General features: G+C 38.9%; 2 protein-coding genes across 9 annotated transcripts in view; one reads left to right on the forward strand and one right to left on the reverse strand.

The window, feature by feature from the left end:
• Nucleotides 1-10,054, reverse strand: part of MAPK10 (mitogen-activated protein kinase 10) — a 593,666-nt gene extending 583,612 nt beyond the window's left edge. For 2 of the 3 annotated variants that reach the window (XM_059375259.1, XM_059375269.1), the window contains exons 1-2: nt 9,642-10,054; nt 5,857-5,931 (exon numbers count right to left, since the gene is read on the reverse strand). The gene's annotated coding sequence lies outside the window, so the exon portion shown is untranslated. The remainder of the gene's footprint in view (nt 1-5,856; nt 5,932-9,641) is intronic. The other variant, XM_059375288.1, reaches the window with a different exon arrangement.
• A 612-nt stretch (nt 10,055-10,666) lies between these two features.
• The window catches only part of PTPN13 (protein tyrosine phosphatase non-receptor type 13), a 204,549-nt gene continuing 195,603 nt past the window's right edge, over nt 10,667-19,612 (forward strand). For all 6 annotated transcript variants that reach the window (XM_059375355.1, XM_059375373.1, XM_059375364.1 and 3 more), the window contains exon 1: nt 10,667-10,748. The gene's annotated coding sequence lies outside the window, so the exon portion shown is untranslated. The remainder of the gene's footprint in view (nt 10,749-19,612) is intronic.

Here is a 19,612-nt window from a genome sequence, read left to right on the forward strand (position 1 = left end):
TACATTATTTTATGAAAATATTATTGTATCGTTATTTAAAATTTGTTTTAAATTGAAATAGCTTATAAAGCTTTTGCTTGTTTACCAAAGATTCATGAAAAAACTTATTGTTACTACATCCATATAATTTGTTCACTCTACTCTCACCAAAACAAAACTCTGCCTGTAGTATACCCATGCTGAGAATCCTAAAGTAGCAGATACTGGTGATTGCTTCCATAATCCAATATCCATTTCCAAACCCTGTTTCCCATTCCCGCCTTTGCTATAAAACTAAGGCTACAAAACTAAGCACTTACTTCCTTGCTATCCTTGTACTTAGCCTTATACAATTTCGGCCAATAATATGTAGGTAAATACATACTGGAGTATAGTCTTTTGGGAAAAGTTTAAATTTTATATTAAATTCATATATATATATAAATTTTATTATATATATATATATATATATATATATATATATATATATATGGAGACAGAGAAAGAAGAAGAGAGGGAAAACAGCGAAGGCTGACTCCATACTTCTCCATTGTTCTGTTGGTCTTGAAAGAGAATTGTATATCTGCAGTCACAGCCATCCTATTAGGATTATAAGAGGAAGGCAAAGAAGAACTGAACTGCAGTGACCCAGGCTTGGACATCAGAAGCAGCTGCCTACCATGTAGCTTCTTATGAGAATAATAATCCTTTCTGTTTAAGTCACTATTTATCAGATATTTTATTTCTTGAACCTAATAGCCTTTCTGATGCACTGTCCTCAAAGAGTCTATATTCTACTGAGAAAAACATTGTTAGATGTCCAAAGTAAAAGATGATGCTCTAACTAGAGACTATCTCTCTTATCTAAAAAAGAATGGTACTGATTCCCCACCACATCCTCTAGCAATATTCTGATTATCAGAATCTGACTATTTGCTGGATGGGAGGGGTAATGATGTCTCAAAGCAACTATCTGAAAGAGTTTACACACAGAAATACTTCCTATGTTCGGCCTAAGAACGGGGAAAGAGTATGTGTACGAGTGCAAGTGTGTGGGTAGGGTGGGGACAACAAAGGCAAAGCCATGTCATGATGACTACTTCCCTTCACCTCCATCTACTTAAAATAGTTAATGTCATCAGAGATATTTTTTAAATGATTTTTTTAAGATTGTATCTATTTTTTTGAGAAAGAGAGAGCAAGAGCGAGCGAGTGAAACAGAGAATGCATAAATAGCAGGGAGAGGGAGAAGCAGACTCCCCTAAGCTAGGAGCCCAATGTGGAGCTCAATCCCAAGACGCTGGGATCATGACCTGAGCCAAAGGCAGAGGATTAACTAACTGAGCCACCCAGGCGCCCCTCATCAGAGACATGGTGATATAATGAACATAAGCAGTATTGCTTTGAGAATCACGTGACCAAGTATGGCACAATGGTGGCCTTAATTTGGCAGTTGAGCCCAGCCCAGCTCTGGCTCATTGTTGACAGCTTCAGGAGCACCAAGAGATGATCTCCTTGATACTAATACTGATTGTCTCATGGAGGGTACAAGCAAGCACACTACTGCAAATGATATTCAGGCATTAGATTTTCAGGAGGAGTTTGAGTATAAGCACAAAGTCAATTACAAATTATAAGCACAAAGTCAAATTACAGAACATGTAAAACATCACCTGGAGAATACTGGAAGTATGGGAGGTAGCTTACATTTTCAGGAGTCTAAGGTCCTATGTATGGAAGAAGATGGGGGTCAATCTGTGTTAGTAATATAACCAGAATCCATCCAGTTTATGGGCCAGGCTGGTGAGAATTATAAAGACAGTGATTTTTAGCTAACATATTTTTGGATGATAGATACTTTAATTCATCATCTAATTCAAGTTGCCATTGATGGTACTGAGAAGACTTCCCCATCCAGAGAACTGGACAAGGGAATGGAGGATACTACAATGAAGCAAGGGAATGTTTATTGAAAGCTGAGTAATTGGAGTATATTCTCTGATCAAAGGGAAGAGAGTTCATTATTCTTTGAGTTCATATTAATGGCAAAGTTCAGTAACTGTTTGGAGAGAGTAGAAAAGTCTCTTTTCCCCTCCACACTCCAAGAGTATATATGCAATATTAGTATCTCTTCTATTTGTCCTCACCCCTTTCTCTCTCCCCTTCCCTCAGCAGAGTAACAAGGATAAAAAGATCAACCAACAATCAACAAAGACTAATATCTTCTGAAACTTATTGCGTATAAGATATTGTGTTAAACACTGTATTGGGATTTTTCAAAATAAAATAACTCTACTAAGAAAAGTTCAGTCCAAAGAAAGAAAGAAAGAAAGAAAGAAAACAGCTCTATTAAATGACCTTCATTTAGACAAACTGTAAGATTAACTGATGTTCTCCATTCCCCCTATAAAAAAGACTGATGTCCGTAGCCACTGAAAGTTTATTAATGGGCTATCTCATAGCATACCTGCACATTTATGCTTCCTCCAGCTGAGTTATAACTACCAGTAGCCATTCATTCATTCCCTTAATAGTACCTGAGTGTCCACGCTGTGACAGGTTCTATTCTAGGAGGCAGGGACACAGCAGTGAATAAAACAGACTAAAATTGTGACCTTCTGAAGCTTACATAAAAATCAATTTTTTTAGGGGCACCTCATGGCTCCGTTGGTTAAGCGGCTGTCTCTTGATTTTGGCTCAGGTCATGATCTCATGTCCTGGGATCAAGTCTCACATCGGGCTGAGCAGCCAGTGAAGAGCCTGCTTAAGGATTCTTTTTCTCCCTCCCCCTCTACCCTCCACCACCAGCCTCCAACCCAGATCACGTGTGCACGTGGGTTCTCTCGCTCTCTCTAAAATAAATAAATCTTTTTTAAAAAGTTTGTTTCCCCGGGTGCCTGGGTGGCTCAGTGGGTTAAGCCTCTGCCTTCGGCTCAGGTCATGATCTCAGGGTCCTGGGATCGAGTCCCGCGTCAGGCTCTCTGCTGGGCAGGGAGCCTGCTTCCTCCTCTCTCTCTCTCTCTGCCTGCCTCTCTGCCTACTTGTAATCTCTGTCTGTCAAATAAATAAATAAAATCTTTAAAAAAAAATAAAAAGTTTGTTTCCCAAATTCTTTTTTTTTAATGTGAATTATTCTTGCTAATGTAATTAGGTAATTTAATTTTTATATACTTTATTAAGTGCAAAGTGCAAAGTGAAAATAAAGTTGACATTTAAAAACACTTGAAGTAGTGAATTTTGGGTTATGTATATTTTACCACAATTTTTTAAAAAATGAAGTTGAATGCTATGAAAAGACAAGTTACTACCATGAATTACCAGAGGAAAAAAAACTGGAATGTATGACACAGGTGTCCTCAAGTTCTACATTTCCTTTAACAAAAACGAAACCAGAAAATTGAACATTTTGCATTTACACAAGGTTTATGTAAAAACGAGAACCTACACCTCTCAACAGCAGATTTATGGTCAGAAAAGCCTTGGCCCAACCTCAAGAGATTGGCTAATGAATGTATAATGATAGGCTCTTGGTAAAAATAAAATACTTAATTTGAATATGTATAATTTTTAATCGTTCTCTAACTTTATTTTTTTTAAAGATCTTATTTATTTGACAGAGAGAGAGAGAGATCACAAGTAGGCAGAGAGGCGGGCGGAGAGAAAGGGGGAAGCAGGCTCCCTGCTGAGCAGAGAGCCTGATTCGGGGCTTGATTCCAGGACCCTGAGATCATGACCTGAGGGAAAGCAGAGGTTTAACCCACTGAACCACCCAGGCGCCCCTCATTCTATAACTTTAAACTAAAGAACTACTCATCCTAACAGCTTCAACTCTCTAAGAAGTTTCCTCTTCTGTGGTTGTAAAATGTGGCAGGTTCAGCATTTCTCCAGTTTATAGGAGTATCCTAGCCCAGGATTTAGCCCTAAATTGATCATCAGTGTCTGCAGATAAGACTATTTCTTCACCTCTGTTTTCTGTTAGACATTCCGGAAGATGTAAGAATCTATCAACTTTCTTTTTTTCTAAGATTTTATTTATTTGACAGACAGAGATCACTAGCAGGCAGAGAAGCAGGCAGAGAGAGGAGGAAGCAAGCTCCCTGCTGAGCAGAGAGCCCAAAGCAGGACTTGATCCCAGGACCCTGGGATCATGACCTGAGCTGAAGGCAGATGCTTTAACCCACTGAGCCACCCAGGCACCCCAAGAATCAATCAACTTTTAAGAAATTTTTACAAAGTGATGCTTTGTTTTATTAAACACTCCGACTCGGCCAAATAAAGCCTTTAATGATCAACTTTCTTGTACAGCAGCTCACTCGCACCAGACAGTGTGAAATCACCCTCTTTAAAACACAACTTAAACTGGAAAGCTTAATTTCTGATTTGGTCTCCAATTCTGGGAACACCTAAGAAAATCAAGATTAGCAGTCATGAACCCTAAGGCAAGTCCCTATAGGTCAGATTTAGATGATAGCATGTTCGTATTAAATTTCTTTGTGTATGTTCAAACACAGCTTAGTTTCAAAAAACAGAAGGGTTACGCTTATTTGCCATACTCAACCACACTGAATAGGCAGTTACATAACTTGCCAGGACAAGTAGTAGAAATGAGTCAGAGACAGGACCAGCCCTAGTAAAAATTGAGAATTAGGCAGTTTGACTTCTGCGCCACACCCCTTTAGTACTACCCGTACTTCCCTGATCCCCTCCCTTGGTATCATCACCCTGCCAGTCACCCTCATAGCACACACCTCTCCCCCACAAATCCTTCTCTCTCACTCTTTCTCTTCCACTAGCTTCTCTCTTTCTTTCTTCCCCTTCATTAATTACAGTTTACGGCTCCAGTATCTCTCACCCTCGGGGTTTAATGTGACAACTACCTAATCTGATAAACCAATCCATACTGAAGTGCTGAGAGAGAAAGCTGGAAGGTAAAGTGAATTTTAACTTCCACATTCTAAAGTTAACACCCTTGCAGTTTAACTCGTTAGTGGCTAAAAGGGAGAGTTTCTAGCCAAGGCATTTAGGAAATGTTTTGGCTCAGGCAGAGCCATTAAACAACTGGCAAACGCAGGAGTGGGTGATGGTTTTTTTAGCCTAACATGCCACCAGCTCTACCAGAGAGACTAACAGACCCTGGTCAATCTGGGGCCAGGAGGGGTAAATTGGAAAAGAGCTAAGAATTGTTGGTAAAGAAGAGTGGAAGTTACAGGAGCACCACAATCAATTTTTTCTGACTTAACCTTTCATGGGACTAGTGAGCCCTGGTACCTGATAGATATTTTTTAAAGTTTCTTGTCAGAATGAAAGACACTATTTAAAAAAATTTTTTTTTCTCAGTAAGTTTAGAACTAATACCAAAAATCTGCATACCTTTTTTCTTATTGTTCTTTGATTTTCTTAAATAGCACTTTACAGTTTCCACACACAGATTTCACGTAATCCTGTTGAATACTGAAAGAACATTACATGCTATTCTGTGTGAGACATATCAGCTATTCTTATTTCCTTCACTTTATGAATGAGGAAAATAACACTCAAAGAAGAGAAGTGACTTGGCAAGATTTGCACATGGATCTTTTGAGTGCAAATGCTGTGCTCTTTCATTTACTGAACTCCCAGGCTGCCTCCCAACATTTAGAGTTATCTGTGCCATTGCTGTCATGTAACTCTACATCCTAGGGGAATTCTCACATTCTAGAGTTCAGCTACCACCAAAAGAAAACAACCTGTTTATTCAATGGACTTGAGGGTAATTGTAGTCCAATCTGGTTCCCATTGCTGCATTTTTTCCCCAGCCAATTCTTGGTTCGCTTGGAAGTGTCAGTACCATCTCACCAAGTCTTCCTTAAGCACTGCCAGACTTTGTGCTCCAATTACCTGCTCATGTTTTGGTGGATTACTTATCTTGTTTCTGCTTCTCCCCTGGGCAAAGTTCCCATTGCAGTTCTTACACTGTAAGCAAAAAAAAAAAAAAAAAAAAAAAGTGGGGTGGGGGGAATGTGTTTCTGGGCTTAAAGGAGGAAAAACACGAACATAGTTGGTACAAGCCTGAATACAAACATTTCATATTGAGATGAACACAAGAAGCCAGCTGGGAAAACAGGGCTATTTACAGACTTAGATTAGCTTAGAATTCATTTCAATCTTTGAGGTAAAGAGGTATTTTTAAACCATTGGCATTTAAAGCACACAATCTCAACCTTTTGGAAAGATATAAACCCCTTTTTGAATGTGTTGAAATGTACAGATGCTTTCCCTAGATAACTGCACAAACACACATACCTGGAATACAATCTCAAGGAGTGCATTACGGGGCGATCCATGGGCCCCACGTAAAATGTTCCTAACTTAGAGTGTGATGCAAGGTTGGTCTCTAAGTGATGAGTGCTCTGAGGTCCATGAGCTACTTGGGAGCCCAATTAAATATGTGTTAAGGCCAGCTATTTAGATTCTTTATGTTAGTAGTGATAATCTGTTGACCTTTTGTTTGTTTATAGAAGCTGGCAAAAGAGAAATCATTTTTATTTAGTCTTTAAGAGAAAAATCAGCTATGCTAGCCTCTAAGGTAGTATTGTCCAAAAGGACTTCTAGGGATAATGGAAATGCTCTGTATCTGTGCTCTTCCATTCAGCAACCACAAGCCACTTGTGTCTAGCGGGAATGAAGAACTGAATTTCTTATTTTGTTTCAATTTCATTAATTTACAAAAAAGCTTTTTCTTGTGATGAAAACTTTTAAGATCTACTCTCAGCAATTCTCAAATATACAATACAGTATTATTATTTTTTTTAAGATTTTATTTATTTATTTGACAGAGAGAAATCACAAGTAGATGGAGAGGCAGGCAGAGAGAGAGAGAGAGAAGCAGGCTCTCTGCTGAGCAGAGAGCCCGATGCGGGACTCGATCCCAGGACCCTGAGATCATGACCTGAGCCGAAGGCAGCGGCTTAACCCACTGAGCCACCCAGGCGCCCTACAATAGAGTATTATTAATCGCAGTTTGACTGTGTACATTACATCTACATGACTTATTTATTTTATAGCTGGCAGTTTGTCTTCTTAACACCCTAGACTTTCTATAACGAAAGTGACAGGCACATGTTGTAAACATTTTAAATAAAAACATTTCAGAAATGCAATGTTTACTCTAATTCTAATTCTAGTAGTAGAAATAGTAGTAGTAGAAATAGTAGTTGGTATAAATATTGCCATATAACTAGATAAATGCATTTTTTAAAAGATTTTATTTATTCATTTATTTGTTTATTCTTTCTCTTTCTTTCTTTTCTTTCTTTTTTTTTTTTTTTCCTTCTTTTCTTTCTTTAGTAAGTTCATACCCAGAGTGGACCCAACACAGGGCTTGAACTCATAACCTGAGCTGAGGATCAGAGTCAGATGCTCAACCAAGTGAGCTACCCAGGTGCCCCTATCTCTTACTTATTCAAACATTTTTGTCTCATAAATTCATTTTTAAAGTAAGTTTTATTAATTTCTTTTAGTACTCATTTCTAGCTATTTCACTGTGGTCATTATAAATAGGATTTTTAAAAATGGTATATGTTCTAATTGGTTACAATTTGTACATTGGAAAGCTCTACATTTTGTATGTTTATTTATTTTTTTTTGTATGTTTATTTTTAAAACTGGTTACCTTAACTCACCTTTCATTGCTTGTAAAGGTTTTTCAAGTGATCCTTGGAGTTTTCATACTTTTTGCAAGTAAATGACAATCCTAACTTATGTTCAGTATTTAATTTTGTATTTCTATTCCATGTCTCACTGGATTGGCTATTATATCCTTTCATGGTATGATGATGAGCATTCTTGCCATGTTTAATGAGAATAATTGTTTCATTATAAAGGAAGCTTCTGGATTGGGTATAAAATATATATTGTTAAATTATGTATCCTAAGTTCTTTAAAAGTTTTTATTAAGGAATGGTGTTGGATTTTACAAAATCCATTTCATCATCAACTGAAACACTCATAGTTTTTTTTTCTTCCTTGACATATTAATATAGCCAACAGAAAGAGTAAGTTTTCTATGACTGATTCATTCTTATATACCTGGCATAATTCTCTTGATTTTGCCATAGCAGTTTTAACATACTTCTGGGGTCTAAGTGTATCTTAAGTATGTATTTTAATTTTACATTATATCCAAAAGGCGATTAACTTGTAGATTTCTCTATTGTGTACTCTTTATACTCTTCATCAGGTTTTAGCATCATAGCCATTTATTTTAAATATAATTTTTTACCTCATACAGAACAGAAGGATTACTGGTGAAAAAGCCTTGAGGGTAACCACCTGAAATGGCCTCAATGGGGGGGGGGGGAACCCAATACTCACAACACTGGTTTGTCTACTTTTGAGAAAATTTCCAACACTATCAACACTGTATTCTTCATACTTTCTTTTTGACTTGAATTTGCAAGCTATTCCAAGTATTATAGATTTGCTTTTCTTTCTAATAAATATATGAACTTTCTTGCTGTGACAAACAGTGGCACATGTTCGACCTCAGCGCTCTCATACGTGAACCAGAACACCCAAAAACTCCTATTTCAGAAAATGGGGGCTCCAACTCCAATCCTTCTCTCTCTAGTTCAGCTGGGCTGGTCTTCTTACTATTATTTGCTATCACCACTCTCTCTTCCTGCTGTTGCACCTGGTTTAATGTTTCCTTGGATTGTCTGTCTTTCCTCATCTGTGCTTCGTTCATCCCACCACCTACCTTCCCTTCTTCAGAGCCCAGCTCCTTAATATGACTAATCCGGCCCATTCAACCTACCACAGACTTTCTTTCATCTGCTACTGTGCTCATGCACAGTTTGGCTGCACATTCTAGCCATAATCTCAAATTGTTTCAAGAATGCTACTTTTCTTTCTTAGGCTCTGTGGTTCGCTCCCTGAGGGCAAGGGCCTTATCTTGAGATTCTGCTGTGCATTTTCCATTGTATTTAGCAGTGTGAGTAATTACATTCAGCGCATACTTGCAAGGCATATTTGACTAAACACATCCATCACAGTTATTCATTTAGTAAATGAGATAATGAAAAGTCAAGTGCTCGCCAAAGGTAAATCATTACTATTAATTCCCTCATTCATCATACATGTACAGCCGCCTCAGGGGCTAGGGAACCCAGGATTGCAGTTTTAATTTTACCTCAGATCTCTCCATTTTGGAGCAGCCATGAAGTTTAGATTCACCTAGGACTCCACACCGTCAGCCCAGAACTACCTGTCCAGAGTGGACCAGTTTACCTTATCCTCTGGGAGTAAATTCAAACTTTTGAAACTCAAATGACAAGACACAGTTTGCTCGTGAATCCGGGAAGACTTTCTTGTTGATCGTGGAAAGCCAAATCTTCCTGTGTGCAGGAGGGCGATAGCTGCTAGGACAGAAATTTGCCAAGTGGCAATGGGTAGCGCTATATGGAAAAATGGGTATTCTTTATTTTATTCGATTACGTCAAATCTTTTACTTAATTTTTTTTTTAACTTGAGGATCATCTTAGTTTCAGGGGAATTTTAACAGAAGACTTTACCTCCTTTTTTCAAAAAATATGAGTATTTGCGTTTCCCCGAGGGCATCTGGGGTTGACGAAGTGCCGCCAGCACACCTTTGAAGATCACTTTACAAGTGTGGGAAAACTCACCGAGCTGTTTTCGTTGACCTCGCCATTTCCAAGTTGCTATATTGCTGCCGGGAGCTGGCGCAGCCCTGCTCTTTCTCGCCCTTTCTCTCTCTTCCCTCTTCTCCTCACCCTTTGAAAGCCCAAATCCGCCCGGTGAGAATATGGAAACAAGGCTGGAGGCCAGGGAGGACAAGGGGGGGGGGGGGGGGGTTACTTAGACTCACAGGGGAAGAGCAAGCAGTTAGACATTTTTCACGCTCCCTCGCTCTCCCTAGGGCCAGAAAGTTCTGTTTCTGAGGCTGGAAGCGTGGGGGCGGCCGGCCGCGTTCTCAACGTGGCCTGAAATGAGGAGTCCGCACTGCAGGGGATAGGAACTTCGCTGCCCCGCGACCAACCTGAGCGTCTAGTTAGCCAGAACCCGAAAAGCCAGGCCCTGGGCACCGGTTGTCATGGGAACCGGGGCGCCGGTCTCCCCGGCGACCTCGTCCCTAGGGAGGGGGCGGAACGGGAGGCCCGGAGGGCCAATGAGGCGGAGGGGAGCGCCCGGGCGCCCATAGCTGTCCTCCTGGAGCCCGGGAAGGCTTTTGAGTGACAGGAACGGGGGCGGGGCCGGCGCGGGTGCCTGAGGTGGAGCCGGTGCTGGGAACTAGTGGCTCCGGCGGCGGCGGTGCGGCGAGGGTCACGCACCATGATCACGGCCCCTCGAGACGGTCTCGCTGGCGCGCGGCAGTCACTCGGTCCCCGGTCCGCCTCAGCCCGCTCGGCAGCTCTCGGAGCCGGCCGCAGGAGTTGAGCCGCCCCGCTGAGGAGAGTCTGGGCGTCGCTCTGGGAGGCGCGCAGAGCCCGGGAGGGCGGACGGGGATCTCCAGCGCTCGGGGGTCAGGCGGTCGGCGGGGGTCGCCGCTGGAGGGGCGTTTCCGAGGCGTGGAGGAGGAGGAGATGCTGCTCCTCTTCTCCCCCTCCCCAGGCTCCTTCTTCAGCTCCTTCGGCCCACGCCCGCAGCCGCTCGGCGGAGAAGAGGTGGTGGCTCTCGACGCCCGAGGCTGCTGCCGGCGGCCCGCCCCGACGCCGCGTCCCCTCAGCCCGCGCCTCGCGCTCCAGTAGCAGCACCGGTCTCCGGACGAGCGGGTAAGGACGAGAGCAGCCCTGGGCTCTGGGGTGGACACGCAGAAGTGCAAAACCAAGTACACCACGCTCCCTCTCCTCTCCCAGCTCCTGCTCTGGCCCCTGAAACCAACTCCTCTGTGGCCCTGGTGGGGAGGGAACTTCTCTTTGGTTTTCGCGCTGAGGTGCTGGGTGGGGAAGGAGGAGACGGAATTTCGTGGTGAATTGGGAATTTCACTGTGAATTTCCCCCCGCCTTCTCCGTGGAGGAAGGCCGGATTCTTGGGAAGGAAACCCCAGAGGGGGAGTAAGAGATGGCGAGGTAGCAGGGAGTGACATCGCCCCATCCTGCTAGCACAGCTCTGCGCTGTGCGTGCTACGGGAAGGGATCCCGGAGTCTGTTTCTAATTTCTGTAAATGACTGTGGACATGCTGTGGTGAGAGGCCGCCCAGAAGAATGTGTATATGTAAGGGCTTAGAGAAGAGGGGGTGGGAAGGGAGGAAGAGGGGCAGAGGGAGAGACGCTGCTGCCTGATGCAAGCTCTTTTATTGCTTTTCTTCGCGGTGCCTGGGGTAAGTCCCCCACCCCCACCCCCACCCCCACCCCGCCTTTGCTCATTGCTGGATTCGAAGGACAGAAAGCTGGAAAGCTAAACCTTGCTAAAGTCGAGTAAGTTCTCACCAAGTTTAATTGCCCGATGTTGTGAATATATTGGAAAAGGGGGAATGGGGAGAAACAACTAAAATAGATTTGTAGCCATACAGTTTTCATGGGTCTTCCACATATGTGACTGACACCTCCACACACTTCCAACTAATCTCTTCGACAGCTTTGTGTCATGTTCGTTTAATTGCATCTTTGAAACAACAAACGCGGTGACTTCATAGGGAGCTGCCCGGAGCTGAGTTTACCTCTCGGAAAATGGGGCAATCGCGTTTGTTTTCAAGGCGGAGACCTAAACAAAATGTAGGACAACTAATCTGCGGGATGAAGGGCACTGGTAACTAATGAGCAGGACTTAAAAATTTACGTCTGTAGAGTTTTGCTAAGGATTGGAAAATAGAGAAAAGTCGCTGTGTTTTGGAAACAAGGGTTGGTATTCTCCCAAATTCGTGATGACTGGGTTAGCAGGATCAAAGTGAAAACTTGCATCATGCTTACTGCTTGCCTGTGGTGGTGCTTTGATAAACATTATTTCTCCTTTTAATATCATTAGTATTTTTTATTAAGTCTATGCTTGTATTGGTTCACTGATTGCATACACAGGCAAACTAACTGCTCTGTTAACCAATCCTAAATGTATTCTACTTTTTCATAACAACATTGTGTTCTAACTTTGATGTTCTAGGGGCTTTGTGGGAGTATGTGTGGGGGAGAAGGTAGGATGGAAGCTGGAATTAAGGCTAGAAAAATATCTATGGTTACTTATTAAGAAAGGAAAGATTAATTTGTAGTAACTTTCACTTTTACAATTAGAGAATTACGACTTTTGCCATTTTTTTAGGTTTGCCTTTTGAATTTACATTTGTGCCACCAAATGTTTACTGCATGTAAAGCCTACTTAGTTTTTGGAGGGTGATTACTAACATCCAAAAATATTTATATGTAACTTTTCGTGTCACAAGTAACACATACACAAACTGTTAAAACGAATGCCAATTTAAAGGATGAATTTTGGCACTATAATTGGGATCAAAAGTTGTAGAACTTACATTGTCTTTTTCTGGAGGCCTGCCTCCAATGCAGGAAGTAAATGTGAGAATTGGCTAATCAGTTGTTTCTGTGTAGATAATAGGTATCATTCTTTTAAAAAATGGAGTTTATGTATTATTTATTATTAAGAAAAAACAGGTCTAATCCTTGTTTTAGTCCACTTTTAATCGGCTAAGGATTGGATGGGGAAACATCATAGCTTTTCTTATATCAATTTGGTATTTTTTTTTTTCAGGTCCTCAAACATACTGGGGAGAAAAGGACTAGTGGGGATAAGCTACTGCTGCTGCTTCCTCTTTTTTGACAAGAGTTTTTAATTTTGAATTATGAAACTTTTTTTGGTAGTATAATTAAATAGTAATAAATACCATTTGAAATTGAAATGAAACACTACCATACCCTAAGCCAGTGCATTTAGGAGTTAATTCTATCAATGTATTCTTATTTTGGAATATGCTTTGGGAGAAGTCTGTGCCATTAATTAGATCATGGACTGAAGATATTCTTTCTAACCCAGATGTAACTAAATGTAACACTATTGTGTTAATGTCACTTTACAGAGTGGGAGCCTGAAAAAGGAGAAAAGACACTGAGTCTCAGGGTAGAAGGATTAGTCCTGATATGTAGGGTGTGTGGGGTTTGTTGCTCTGGGTTTACCTTTTTTTTTTTTTTTTTTTCTCTGAGAAACTTTCTCCCTTAAATTGAAAATTAAAATGGGTTGAACAACTCAGGAACTGAATTTTTAATAGATGGCTTTTAATGAGTAAATTAATGTAAGACTTTCATGGCCTAGGTTAAAATAAAAGTTCTATGCTCAGTGTAAATATACCGTATCAAAACTGTGGTCTATAACATGCTCTGTGGGGAGTTCCAATAATCCTTTAAGTGGAGGGGGTAAAATGAAAAACTCTTTAAAACCCCTATCTTATCCCTGTGTAGTGTCAGGCAGCTAGCTGTGAATAAGCATCTTGTTCTATCCTGTCCGAAGAATGTGTGACTCTACCAAATAGCTTATGAGGCAGTAGGAGACCAATGGTTTAAGTTCCTAGGATAAAAGGCAGCTACTCCTAAATGGTCTGGTGTAGAGGCTGGTGTAGATTTGAACCACAGACAAACCTGTTTTTCCCAGGGTTTGCTATCAGATACTTGGATAATGCAGGAACCCAGACTGGTTAAAGTACCTGTTTTAGTGTGTTTGCCTTATATCCTGTGTTCCACCACTGAGTCCTCCTTTTTCTTTCTTCTTCTTTTCCTTTTTGTTGTTTGATTCCAGTGTAAAATTTTACTGAAATAAACTTCCCCAGAGAGAATCCTTCTACTGTGGAGTGTGGACTTTACTGTTTGACAAACATTATGTCCAATCCTAGAGAATATCTTTAAATCTACTTTCCACATCGTTAAGCAAATTAGTAATATCTACCTCCCAAGTTAGGTTGAGGATGAAATAAAATATACATGAAAGTGGCAAAGGCAAATTGACACTCAATATTTCGTTTATTTCCTTTGTTTCTAATCTTTTACATAATTGAATACTATTCACTGATAAAAATTTATGATTGTATAACCCAAGTCACTTCTGAATGTTTAGAATGTGCAGCTCATCTTTAACCCTCAGGTGTTTTGACATAAATTTGGGTTGTCAAAGGCCCTCTTTGCCTACCAGCAAAGAAATGTCTTAAGTTGCATACTGCATCTATGCCTAATAAACATTTTCTCATTTTCTTTCTAGTTTAGTAGTACTCAACTCTGGCTGCATGTTAGAATCACCAGGGTAGTTTTAAAATTTTTTGTGCCTAGGACCCAACCCAAACCAATTAAACCAGAAAGTGGGGGGATGAGACCCAGGCATCCATATTTTTGGAAGCCCCCTAAGAAAATTACAAATTGGAGCCAACTTGTAAACCAATATTCTAGTCCTCTCTAGAAAATGAGTATAGAAAATTTGTCCCCACAAATGCAGCATCATTTTTATGTTGTGTCATAGTCCTTTTCTCTTCGTACGTCACAAGAATTAAAAAAAAAACAAAAACTGTCTCAGAAACACTTAGATATATGCCCATGTACAAGACTTTTACTATTTGAGTCAGAACTTAAGGTACAAATACTTCTCTCTACTTCTTTAGTACTCCACTGTCCAATGTTACAGTCCCAGATACATGTGAAAAAATTTACATTAATTTAATTAAACGCAATTTAAGATTCAAGTTTTTGTTTCCGCTAACCATATTTGAGGTGCTCAGTAGCCACTTGTGGCTTGTAACTGCTCTATCAGACAGCTCAGATATGGAAAATTTCTATAATCACAAAATTCTGTATTACCTGAAGGTTCTTTTTTTTTAATTTTACTTTTTAATTGTAGCATAGTTGATACACTACCCAGAAGTTTTGAAATTTATATTCCATTTTCTCGTCATCTGAAGTGTGTGTATTCATTTCCTTCAGATTTATAATTTAAAATACAATATTACTTTTTATACTTTTTTTCTAATGCAGAGGAATACCACGTATTTGGTGCTTATATTACATCCTTTCTCAATCTGCTATACTTAGTTATAAGGTTTTCCTTTTCAAAGTTAACTGAGAGGTGGAACTTCAATGTACTTGTGTGTATTATTTGCATGAGTATGCCCTAAATCTTACCAGTGACTTCATTGACCTCATGTACTCCAGCAGTTTCAAGTTGGGAAACAGAAAGTCATCATTTCAATTCAAGTGTTGGAATTTGATTCTAGGTTTTTCTATCTGGTTAAGCTGTTTTTGTTTTTTGTTTGTTTTCCTATAGAAACGCTTAGTTGTCACATGTTATGATCAAATTTTCCAACAGAAAGCCATCGTATTAGTTTTAACATGAACATACAGATGCGTGGGAGACTTTATTTTTTCCCACAAAGGAAAGCATCCCCTTCAACAAAAAATGAGGTTCCTAAACAATTTGAGGTGGTTGGAAGCTAACACTGTGTCAATGAATTTTATTGGTGTTTACCACTTGTTAACTACTGATGCACAGCTTAGAAGAAACTGTACACCATGTGTGCAGCCCATCTCATTTGTATACCACCCCCTGCAAACCCCTAAAATATCAGTTTTCTTTATTGGTTTAGCATGCTCTGAGTAGAAATGGAAACAAATTATTTTCAATTGAAAGTATTCTTTTTTTTTTCTATTGATGGATGGTACATTTCCTTTTACATAAACACATGCTTTTTTTTTTTTTTTTTTTAAACCTATTCAGATCACACAAGTTGCCTCCAGGACAAGGAGAGCTATTTTGTTGAAAGGATGCCTGATGGACTGTTTTGTATACAATATTGTTTTCATGTTTTGATGCTTTTCCACTTAGCCCTAATGTAGTCTGTGAGGGAAAAATGAAACTTTCTTGTAGAATAACTTAATGTTAGAATGATTATATAACTTGAGAATGTGGTAGAAATATTCAAAGTTGGTGTTTTCCATTTGTTTCTTCTTGGAGTTTTTTGAAAAAGAGATAGAGCCTGGGAAGTTTTTAAAATTAGGGAACCCTTTTAAGAAATTTAGTTTCTCCCAGCACTACTAAGTATTACTTAACGCAGTTTTTCTAGAAAAGTATCATTTTAAAATAAACGTTTAAACTGTTAAGAGATGATTGATCATTTTAAGTCTTAGTGTAGTCAGATATCTCTTCTGGAGAACATAGTACAATTCAGTTTTGAAGTAAAAAATCAGTACTTTGGTACAGGAATTTCCCTCTTTGAAAGGTTTCAATTTATTCCCTCTTCAGTATCTTTCATATTCTTGACTTATGCTGAGATGTAATTTTATGGAGTTATTTGAACATAGTATAATTCATCCTTCTAGTATCTATACTTAGTTTAAGGTATAAGTGTCAGGCAGTCTATCAAATATAACATATCTTAATTTTTTAAGTATGATGTGAAAATCTGCCAAAGCTAAAATAGCTGTACTTCATGAAAGCTAGAATAAGTGTTGTAAAACAAAAAAACAAAATGCTAATAATTAAAATATATGTATCTCTCTCTCTCTATGTATATATATAGTAGAATAGAAACTTTAGTTCAGAAATGATCAATTATCAAAACTAAAATAGATAAAACTAAATTGTAGATATGTATCATTCAGTTCACTTCAATCAGAACTTCGAAATTCTAGCACTGCTTTGAGGTATATACAAATGAATAGCAAAACGGAACTATGTTATTACATAGTACCCAGCAATACTGTTACTTTAGTTATAATTCAAGCTAATATACCTTCCAACATTCATATGATACAATCCTTACAATGAAAAATCTAGACTATATTCTCCATTATTAAAGTTTAATAGGAATTTCCTTTAATCTTTAAATAAAAAAAAATGTTCTAATGTGGCCACAGAATATATCATACTCATAGTGTAAATGAAGACCATCTTGAGTCATTTTTTAAGTATACATCTAAGTCTTAGTGTTTTTTTTTTTAAAGATTGATTTATTTTATTTATTTATTAAGATTTTTTATTTATTTATTTGACACAGAGAGATCACAAGTAGGCAGAGAAGCAGGCAGAGAGAGAGGAAGGGAAGCAGGCTCCCTGCTCAGCAGGGAGCCTGATGCGGGACTCGATCCCAGGACCCTGAGATCATGACCTGAGCTGAAGGCAGCGGCTTAACCCACTGAGCCACCCAGGCGCCCCAAGTCTTAGTGTTTATGTTAGTACATCAAGACTTCTGACTTCAAAGGAATTTTACGATTATATTGAGATACTAAGATTTAATTGAAAAGTGAGTGATACTGTTCTTCCACCTAAATGGATACTAAAGAATCACTGTTGATGAGCCAAGCTAGCTAAGTGTTTTTATAATAGTTGTATTGATGAATCAGGACCAATCTGACCACATTCTGATGTCCAGCTCCCTTTTTAGTTGTTCTTTATTCAGTAAATATACACTGAATCCCTTTTCTCTGCCAGACCCTCCGCAAGGCACAGAAAGGACACATTTCTAAGACAGATAAGTGGAATAATCTATGACCACAGAGCTTTAATTACTTGAATTCATGCCAACTAAGTCCATCTATTGACAGGATACACTGACATAGAACAGCTGTGAAGATTAAATTAAACAACATGTAAAACTGTCTTGTAAAACTTTATGAACACATGTGTACCTATCTGAGTATATATGAATTGTTTTTAGATGCAATTGTTTTTAGATCCAGCTGTGCATGGTGTTGACCACACCTGCTTGATTTAGAGAGACAAAATAGCATGGTATTTAGAGCATAGAGAATGGAGCTGGTCTTCTTGGGTTTTGATTTCTGAGTATGCTTTAGCTTGTGCAAGTTTCTTAACCTCAGTGTACTTTAATTTCCTCATCTGCAAAATGAAGATAATGATCAAGCCTCTCATAGGACTTTTAAAAAAATATTTTATTTATTTATTTGACAGAGATCATAAGTAGGCAGGCGGGGTGGGGTGGGGTAGCAGGCTCCCTGCTGAGCAGAGAACCAGATGTGGGGCTCGATCCCAGGACCCTGGGATCATGACCTGAGCTGAAGGCAGAGGCTTAACCCACTGAGCCACCCAGGTGCCCCAGAATTTTTTTTTTTTTAAGATTTTGTTTATATGAGAGAGAGAGCGCGCACCAGAGTGGGGAGGGTCGGTGAGAGAAGCAGACTCCCCACTGAGCAGGGAGCCCGATGAAGGACTCGATCCTGGGATTCCAGGATCATGATCTGAGCCAAGGCAGTTGCTCAACCAAATGAGCCACCCAGGTGCCCCTTTTTATGGATTTTTCAAAAAAATTTATTTATTTATTTTAAGATTTTATTTATTTATTTGACAGACAGAGATCACAAGTAGGCAGAGAGGTAGGCAGAGAGAGAGAGAGAGGAAGCAGGCTCCCCGCTGATCAGAAAGCTTGATGTGGGGCTCATGCCCAGGACCCTGAGATCATGACCTGAGCCTAATGCAGATGCTTTAACCCACTGAGCCACCCAGGTGCCCCTTTATGGAATTTTTAAAGGACCAAATGAGTTAATATACATAAGCACTTCAAGTAGTGCCTAATGCAAACTAAGTATTTAATAAATACTACCTATTATTATTTTTGGTATACTCTGATTTATAACAGTTTTGTTTTTTTTTAAACACAGGTAAATGTAATATATGAACTTTAATGTACTTTTTTGTTTCAGTTTATGGCACTATTTTGTTCCTTGGGTTACATGTTTCTTTCACTGATCCTGCACTTACTGATATATGTGATTTTTATACACTTAGTGGGACTTGTAAAAATAAATGTCATTCTCTTCACAGTACTCATTTTTAGAATATTACATCTCCTGTTTTGGAGTTACTTTTGAAACATATAACATGTTTTTTTTAATCTCCTTTTTGGCAGTATACCTTTGAAAGTAGGTTTGATTCAATTAAAGCTTTGTTATTGTTTTAGAAAGGTATTTTAAGAGGAATTAAACATTAAACTTGAATTAAAATGAAAAATGCTTATAACGTAAAAGGAATGATTTTTAAAATATGACTCTCAATGTAATTTTAAAAAAGAGCCCCAGAAATGTTTCTGATATTATGTTTGAGGACAAACGTATGTATCCTTCTAAAATATCTATTTTGAAATACAACACTCTCAGGTATATAAATTCTAGTATATTTAAATACATGTTTATAATATATGTTAAAATACATGTTCATAATTTCACAAACACACAGAGCTATTACCTAATATTACCTAATCTTAGGTTGCTGTATTCCTGGGAGTGTTGTATAGCATAAAAACTAAAATTGTTTAGAATGTATGTTTGGGCACATTTCTTAACTAATACTGTGAACACGCTTAGAATCTTCAATACGCTAATAAACCTCATTAATCTCCCATATATATATATATATATATATATATATATATAATTTTTTATTTATTTGTCAGTAACTACAGAAATCATAGTACATCTCTTAACATCTCTCATAATAGGAGTGCTGATTTGAGAAATGTTGCCTGGGATATTCTTTGTGCTTGCCCTATCCAAGACTAATGCAATGAATTGTTGGTTCCACTTTTTCCAATTAGAAATTGCTAGTACAAGAGACCTAAATACAGTGTACAAGGTTCAATGGCCTAAAGAAGCTAGGGGTATATTTTTCTTTTCTTTTCTTTTATTAACATATAGTGTATTATTAGCCC

This window comes from Mustela nigripes, chromosome 1 (assembly GCF_022355385.1).
Source record: "Mustela nigripes isolate SB6536 chromosome 1, MUSNIG.SB6536, whole genome shotgun sequence".
NCBI classification, from domain to species: Eukaryota; Metazoa; Chordata; class Mammalia; order Carnivora; family Mustelidae; genus Mustela; species Mustela nigripes.